Below are 9,296 nucleotides of genomic sequence, written 5' to 3'. Positions count from 1 at the left end.
TCTCCGGCGGCTGGCTGTGATTCGCTGCAGACCCTTACACAAGAGTAACTTATTAGTTCAGGTTCATGTTTTGTCTACTGATACCACATTCTCATCTACTGCTCATATACATATATAATACTGGATTAAATAATGATGTAGTAATAACTGCTTACTGTACCTCTCTCCACTGATCTCCACAGTGACCTGCTCAAAGGGTTCCAGGACTCTGCACACCTCCTCCACCACCTCTCTTTGGTCAGAGCATCAACAGGTGCACTGACAATGGCCAGGGTAGAGATGATGCCATCCTTTGACTCAAGAAACCGCTTCAACATATAAAATGTTGAATTCCACCTTTTAGTGCAGTCATATTTAGGCCTCAGCTCAGGCATCCACATCTGGCGTTGTGTAGACTTTAGTTTTTCAGCACCTACTGTGCTCCTTTGGAAGTATTCCACAGCTGCTTTCACTTTGTCCACAGTAGCCTTCATCACCTTCAGAGCATCTCTTACAATCAGGTTGATTGTGTGGGCAAGACATGGATGATGGGTCCATTTTAAAATGTTCATGGCTTTGGTTATGTTAGCTGCATTGTCGCTAACACAACAGACCACTTTTCTATCTACTTGCCATTCTCTGGTCACTCTCAACAGTTCCTCTGCCAAGTTCTCTGAGGTGTGTCTGTCGCTGAACTCAAAGCAGTCCAGAAGTCAGCTAGACATCAAAAATCTTCAATAAAGTGACATGTAACCAACATGTAAGAAGTGGTTACCCTTGATATCCAGCAGTCAGTGGTAAGGCAAACTGCAGTAGCTTTTTGGACTCTTTCCCACACTGAAGCCTGTGTGCTCTTGTACAGTTGTGGAATAAGTGATTTTGAAAGGGGTTTCCTGCTTGGAATTGTGTACAATGGATTTATTGGTGGCAATCATTTTAGCCAATGCAATATTAGTTTGGCCTCGTTTTGCTACAGACATAGACTTTGGCATAAACTGGTCCATAGAAGACTGTGTTGCTGTGGGTCGTGGAGTAGGCCTACTTGACTGAGTGGATACTGGCTCCACCACTATCACTAGTAGACCTACTTGAATGAGTGGATACATCTCCACGTGTGAAGGTGCTGGCTCCACCACTATCACTAGCAGACCTACTTGACTGAGTGGATACATCTCCACGTGTGGAGGTACTGGCTCCACCACTATCACTAGCAGACCTACTTGACTGAGTGGATACATCTCCACGTGTGGAGGTGCTGGCTCCACCACTATCACTAGCAGACCTACTTGACTGAGTGGATACATCTCCACGTGTGGAGGTGCTGGCTCCACCACTATCACACCTACTTGACTGAGTGGATACATCTCCACGTGTGGAGGTGCTGGCTCCACCACTATCACTAGCAGGCCCGCTAGTTTCTCCAAGCTCCGCTACAGCTAGCTACACAGTTGGGTGCACAGTTCACATATGCCGGTGTAGGTTGTGCATATAACCGGCTTTATATGAGATTTTGTTTTGGCAAATGCTACACTGTGCTCTAACATTGTCTACATTATTAAAATGCATCCAAATGTTACTGTGCTTCCGACTCATTTTCCAGCTGTTGTTTTCACAGCTGTCCTTCCTCTCTCTCCTCGGCTGCTAAGTGTGTGACTGTGAGTGAGTTGGCTCAGCCCTCCCTCACGCATCTTTGGTTCATTAGTTGACACTGCGTGTCTGATTGACAGGAACGACAGGTGAGGCTGTTAGTCTGGGCAGACAGTCAGAAGGAATGTGTGTGCGCTTGAGCATTTAGACCTATATTATAGGATGTATTTTTTCGTTCTTTGAATTAGTTCATTCTATTCATTTAAATATTTTTATTATTCATATGTTATTTTTTATATATTTTTTATAAATAGATTCGGCTCTCCTGATATGCGAGCCGGCTCCCAACGTTCACCTACAAGAGCCATCTCTTAGAGCCGACTCGTTCGCGAACGACCCATCACTAGTGGGTAGCTAAAGCAAGGGGCTATACCAGCACACAAGTATACTACAAATGCATGCTGGGCCGGGCATGCCCTGAGCTAATTAAGTGAGCGCTACTGGAGCGGAATTGGAGGGGATTAAAAGGCCGATGCTCCAGCCTTTTGTGAATCTCGCTCAGCGCTCCAGTCAAATTGGGAACGCTTCTCTCCTGACTCCGCTCAACTCACATACTCTGCACAGGTGTGAACTGAAGCGCTATAGGTTATTTATTATTAAGCTGACAGTCCCCCAAAATCGGCCACTAGAATTACTTTTTAAAATGTGTACGTTCGCATAACTTATTTTATTGATTTCCCACAGTTTTATAAGTCAGAATACAGTTATCAAGACCTTCCTACGACCATGTACACGTCCTCCTTCGAATAAACGTGTATTTGCCTTCCTGTGGTGATCAGCTGCATCATTACATCCGTTTAAGGGGCGGCCCTTAGAAAAACATTTATCCAGCTCGACTGCTTCACTGCACAGACAACGCAAAGTAATCGCTGAATTTGTATCGAGCAGGCGGGTTTAAATACATAACTTTCATAGCTGTACGATAAAGAATGCAACCTTCACACTTCATGAAACCTAAAATAAGTAAAGAAGTACATTTGTGTGGAAGTAAAACATTTGTTTTACGTCGGAGGCAGACACATTTCAAATGCTCAGAACGACAAAATCGAGCCTTTTACATAGCCCTTCTCCCCTGGTCTATAGGAGGGAGCGAATATTGATTTAGACGTTCGCAGATTTTGACTTTCACTAATGCCATGCTATGTTTGGTAAAGTAATAGTGCAAAACAGTGCAAAACGGCTGTCATCTCAATTGTTTTTAATATAAGTAGTTTGTGAGAAGCAAAGACAATTGAGAATTGTTTCAACAATACAGTCTTTTATTTTAGCTTAGATATTTGCGTATGACCAAATTTTCGACTTTTACGCCACAGGTTACATTCAGTCAAAACCGCTAGCCTAATTGTAACTTCGGGTAACTTCAATTCAGACAAGCAATAAAGCAGTTATAAACAGAGTATCAGATACTGTTGATGGGGGCAAATGTTATGTTCTATTTTATTTTCTGAGGTTGAAAGCAAAATACTCAGGTTGGTCCCCAGTGTAAGAAAAACTTTGATGCTCATATATGCTTGAAGCCAAGATAGGCCTTTATATCTATGCATTAGCCTTTAGTAACAAAAGGCAAAGCAAATGAACATTTCATTACAAGTGTGTTTGCAGTATGTTGCACAACCTGTTTCTGGCATGCCATACTAATGTTTCCACATACAGCCAAGAAAACAGGAACTGGGTCAACCGCAGAGGTCTAAGGGACTTCGTCTTGTGATGACATATCTGCTGATGCCTGGAAGACACACAGACACCCACACCCCACCCACGCACATTCACACTCAAACACAGAGAACCACACACACCGCATTAATACCTAATAGAGCTTCTAGGGATCCTAAGCTTATCAACATTGTGCACATGCAAGCTGTTTGGCAATTCAAAACAGACATTAAGCAAGGGATATTCAGGAACATGGCAACAACAACCTTGGGCCAATAAGCGGGGACTACGCCCGGACCAGGACCAATCCCAAGACCAGGACTCCTAGAATCAACCTACTTTTTGTATTGTATAAAACATGTATGCTACCTGTTTTATGGGCTCTCTTTTCTGACTCCCTCAGAGTTCTAAGAACAGAGCCCGTATATACGCTGTACCAAATACTTTTACTCTGAATAAACTGCTGATTGTTAAACTTTAACTCCTCGTCTGAGCCGATCCTTGACCGACTCGCTCACCTGAACACCTCACCTTTTATCAACAGAACTTTGGTAGCAGAGGATGGTTTACTAAAGACCCATAAAACGTGAGAGTGCGGGAGCGAATTGGTGGAAGGACGGCTCAAGGAGATAGACCAGCCAAATCGGGGGAGGACAAAGCTCTGCTCAACTCGGGGAACTGATCTCAGGTCGACCACTAAAAAGGTAAGCAAAACCTGTTAAAACGAATTTTGCACATTGTCGAATAGTTCAATACCAAATTTAAGATCAGTAGTACCGAGTGTGAGTATGAATTTTGTGTAAATTTATTACTAAATTCCACCAAGCAGTGAAGTAAACGTATGTGTTGCAATACAATGTTAGAGGTATTGACTTAATTTCTATTGTTTGTGAAGTTAAGATGAAATAGGCTTAATTTCTATTGTTTGTGAAGTTAAGATGAAATAGGCTTAATTTCTATTGTTTGTGAAGTTAAGATGAAATAGGCTTAATTTCTATTGTTTGTGAAGTTAAGATGAAATAGGCTTAATTTCTATTTGTTTGTGAAGTTAGGATGAAATAGGCTTAATTTCTTGTAAATGTTAAAGATGCCTAGGGTGAAATAGACTTAGAAGAGATACTATTCAGACAGTTCGGTAGCGTCCCGATGAGGAATAGATCTAAATGTTAAAGATGCCTAGGGTGAAATAGACTTAGAAGAGATACTATTCAGACAGTTCGGTAGCGTCCCGATGAGGAATAGATCTATGTGTTGAATATGACCAATAGTTCGGTTGATACAAGTACAAGGTGATTTACATACCATAACTTAGCTCATGACTGGTTAAATGCGTTGTAGAGTTGCTACCTGTGCATGAAGTATACGAATGAGGCATATTGTTAATTGACTAGTAAACCAATAGACCGGCTGTGACCGGTGAGGTTTTAACTGTACACAGCGTCTCACAAGGGTTTAATTGGGTTACATGTCTCGACAAAACTCTGGGTATACGACGGAGGAGCTCTGAGATAAGACAGAGTACGAGTAATTGTTTCTCCAAGAATACATCGCTGCCTCAAGGCAGTGACGGGCTAAGTATATTCAGATAGTCAAAACAAAAAGCCATGGCAGCTTCACAAACTCCAAAACTGAAATTTAACGAGTATTTAGATCAGCGGTTGCAGGAAAGAGCAGGGGGAAAAATACAATGGAAAGAATGTAAGAAAGTGTGGGAAGGGTTAAAATTGAAATGGGTACAAGGAGGATATTTGACTGGAGCAGGAGCAACACCCACAGGGTGCCAGTTAAATACCATGGAAGGAGAGCTAAGAGAGGGAAAGCAAAGTGCAAGAAACAGTGAAGTAGAGTTGAATAAACAGCATGTATTCAGAAAGGAAGGAACTAAGCAGAGAGAGAGAGCAGAGGCTGAGTTGAAAATAGGCACTTGGGCTATCGAGGAGATCCGAAGATACCAAATGACAAAAAAAAGCGGAAGTAATGGCAGTAGTCACTGACATAAAAGAGGGAGGGGACCTTACCACCCCACCAGCCAACCCAGACAAAGGACAATCACCCAACCAGCGCCTCTATCCAAATCTACCAGAAGAGTACAGACCCCCACCCTACTCTCCTCCCACAGGTTCATCACCAGCTGTCATACAGGCTCCTGTGCTCACCCTGAGGGGGGGAATAGTAAAGGGGGAAGTGGCAGTGCGCCTGACGGAGGGAACAATCGATGTTGTGGATCTGGAGCCCCCTGGCGTTCTCTACTCCATGGACACTGGGAATTTGGGTTCCCCTGGAGGACGATCAACAAGCAACCCATTTATTTTTTCTGAGGAGACAAGACTGCTGTCACGGCTCACTCCGAACCCCAGGACACAGGAAGAACCACTGGGGAACAATGACTTTCTGATATCGGGATCTTTTTCACATCAAAGAACTACAGCTCTCAGCAGGATCATATGAACACTCAGTTTGGGGACAGAGGGGAGCCACAAAAGGGATGGATGACCTCTGGCGTTCCCATGATGGAAGACTGGTGGCACCAGCGAATCTGTGCCCAGAACTCATCAGAGAAGCCCATGGTCTGACACATGAAGGAAAACTGAGAACACTACAAAAAGTTTCCTATGTATGGTGGCATCCATATATGAAGGAAATGACTGACCTGTTTTGTGACAGTTGCACTATCTGTGGAAATTACAACCCAAAGAAACCATACCAAACACCAATGGGTCATTACCCGGTACCCAATGCCTGTTTTCAAGACATCAGCATAGATTACACAGACATGGGAGCAGAGCAAGTGAAAGGGGGAAAGAGGTATTTGCTAGTAATGGTAGACAGATTCTCCAAATGGGTAGAAGCAATCCCAACAGCCAAAGAGGATGCGAAGTCTGTCATTAAGTGGCTACAAACGGAACTCATACCTAGGTATGGGGTCCCGCGACAAATCAGATCCGACAATGGGTCCCACTTCTCCAATCAACACCTGAGACAGGTTGAGGAGAGGTTTGGTATAACACACAAATTCGGTTCGGTGTATAAGCCGCAATCGCAGGGACTTGTGGAACGCTGTAACCAAACTTTGAAAGCTAAGATAGCTAAGGTTTGTGCAGGGACAAAATTGACGTGGGTGGAAGCCCTGCCCCTGGCACTGATGGCCATGAGGTCCTCACCAGGTGCAGGGACACATCTTTCACCCCATGAAATAATGACAGGCCGAGTGATGCCTGGGCCGCCAAGAGAGGGAGGTCATATGCCCCCTCTTGATGTCCACCAGATAGGAATGTCTGACTATGTAAAAAGACTCACCGAATTATCTGCAGCTCTCTCCATACAGATACACCGTGTCGCAGAGGGGGAGCTGACGGATGACCAGGGACAACCAAGGGTAAAGGTTGGAGACTGGGTAAGGATCAAGGTCCACAAAAGAAAGTGGGCAGATCCCAGGTGGACTGGACCGTACGAAGTGAAGGAAGTTACTTCACACTCAGTCCAGGTCAAAGGTAAATCGGGCGCACCTTGGCACCACCTGACTCACTGTACACCAGCACCAGCACCTGACAGAACACTGACTGAAGTCAGAAGCGACTTGATCGCATCTAATTCGGCTACAAATTCTGTACGCCCTGACAACTGAAGAATGTGGAGACGACTCCACTCCTCAGGTGCCAGGGAGGGCCACCCATGGTCTAGGCGACAGAGAACGCCATGGAGCAGATTAGGATGTTCTCTTCCAATGTTTGTACTGTTTATGATAACCTCAGGTTGCATAGTGGGAATAATGCTTTGGGCTTTTGAACACATGGCTAATAATGTGGTCAAGATATCTGATGGCGCCAACTCTACCTCTAACGCTAGTATGCCCAGGCACATAGTACGCAAAAGACACATTGAACCTATCAACCAAAATTGCACCACAAACCAGGTTAGAAGCACCACCTTATGTGTACCCGCTAATGTAACCACCACCATTACACTGTCTTGGGGGTTATTGGGAAAAGCTAGGAATGGCCTGGGAGGGCATGCTCTGGAATACACCAGATTTAACTGGTATATGACAAAAGGGGGGTTTCAGGAGTGGTCATGGAAGAGCCTGGTCGCTGAGACTGGTCCTGACTGGTCCAGTTATTCATCAGGACAAGCAGTTCTTATCTGGCGGAAAAGATTGTCACTGACTAGGACTAAATTGCGTAATTGGGGTTTATCACTAATTATCCGACCAGGTACTGGGACGGGTTGTCAGGATTTTATACTAGCACCACATGTAGAATCTAGCAAGGATCTACTCTACTGGCCAGTAACAATCTGCATTACTCAGCAGGCTCAGCCCTCTGCTATTACTGACCGGTTTACTGTTTTAACATCTAAGGGAAAGGGCGATTGGGGTCCTATTAATATGGTCACCACTCCTACCACCCCTGATGATACCATTCTTACTGCCACCGGAATCTCAGGTTTCAATAACAATTGGCTACTATTGACCGAACAAGCAGCTAACATGACCCTGCAAAGCTGTGTAGTTTGCATGGGAGCTAGGCCATTGCTCCGCATTGTCCCAGCTGCTATTAGCGGAGACTGTCTATTGCCCCTTATGGACAAAGACAACCCACCTGAGAAATGTTCACAGTGGGACACTGTTTATCCGGTAGTCACCACGATGGTCAAGAAACCGATATTCTCCTCCAGTGTGGCAAGTGCTAACTTTACATGCATAAACATGATAGGTGGAGGGACATGGTTGGGTAAGCTCCCTGATAGTTGGTGCTGGTACACTCACATGCTTACGGCAAATTTTAAACCAGTGTCTAGAGCTGATGTGTGGTGGTGGTGTGGAGGTAATAGGCTGTTGTCACGATTCCCTCCTACCTCATCTGGTTTATGTGCCCTAGTGTCTTTGCTCCTTCCCATTACAGTCCATCCCATGAGTGTGTCTGAACTCATGTCCCAAGTGGAAGAGGCGAAGTTGAGCCGATCCAAGCGAGAGGTGCACCCCACTGCTGAGAACCCGACCTACATTGATGCTATTGGGGTACCCAGAGGGGTGCCGGATAAGTATAAGTTAGTGAATCAAGTCAATGCAGGACTTGAATCGTCCATATGCTGGTGGTGCACCGTTAATAAAAATGTTGATCGGAATAGGCTCATTACCAAAGCCATTGACCCCCATAGCACGGCGCAGATGTTCCCATTATTGGGCCCAGAGGATGTTTATGACGACCTAGGGACGGAAGCAGAGTTCATAAGTATGGACTGTGCTGTTGACTGATTGGTCACGTCTCTGAAGAGACGTGAAGAGAGGGACTAATCAAAACTTTTCTCTGAAAAGTTTCTTTCCAGACAGTTGGTCACGTCTAGGAAGACGTGAAGAGAGGGATTTGTAAGAAAAACTTTGATGCTCATATATGCTTGAAGCCAAGATAGGCCTTTATATCTATGCATTAGCCTTTAGTAACAAAAGGCAAAGCAAATGAACATTTCATTACAAGTGTGTTTGCAGTATGTTGCACAACCTGTTTCTGGCATGCCATACTAATGTTTCCACATACAGCCAAGAAAACAGGAACTGGGTCAACCGCAGAGGTCTAAGGGACTTCGTCTTGTGATGACATATCTGCTGATGCCTGGAAGACACACAGACACCCACACCCCACCCACGCACATTCACACTCAAACACAGAGAACCACACACACCGCATTAATACCTAATAGAGCTTCTAGGGATCCTAAGCTTATCAACATTGTGCACATGCAAGCTGTTTGGCAATTCAAAACAGACATTAAGCAAGGGATATTCAGGAACATGGCAACAACAACCTTGGGCCAATAAGCGGGGACTACGCCCGGACCAGGACCAATCCCAAGACCAGGACTCCTAGAATCAACCTACTTTTTGTATTGTATAAAACATGTATGCTACCTGTTTTATGGGCTCTCTTTTCTGACTCCCTCAGAGTTCTAAGAACAGAGCCCGTATATACGCTGTACCAAATACTTTTACTCTGAATAAACTGCTGATTGTTAAACTTTAA

At 44.6% G+C, this 9,296-nt stretch overlaps 1 long non-coding RNA gene across 1 annotated transcript; it reads left to right on the top strand.

The window, feature by feature from the left end:
• The first annotated feature begins 2,786 nt into the window (after positions 1-2,786).
• Positions 2,787-9,296, top strand: LOC139554472 (uncharacterized). The gene is made up of 2 exons (XR_011670847.1): positions 2,787-3,983; positions 6,591-9,296. It is a non-coding gene; the product is annotated as an uncharacterized lncRNA (long non-coding RNA).

The sequence above is a fragment of the Salvelinus alpinus genome, chromosome 26 (genome assembly GCF_045679555.1).
Source record: "Salvelinus alpinus chromosome 26, SLU_Salpinus.1, whole genome shotgun sequence".
Lineage (NCBI taxonomy): Eukaryota > Metazoa > Chordata > Actinopteri > Salmoniformes > Salmonidae > Salvelinus > Salvelinus alpinus.
The sequence above is the reverse complement of the archived record's forward strand: the minus strand, read 5'-3'. Positions and strand labels throughout refer to the sequence as shown.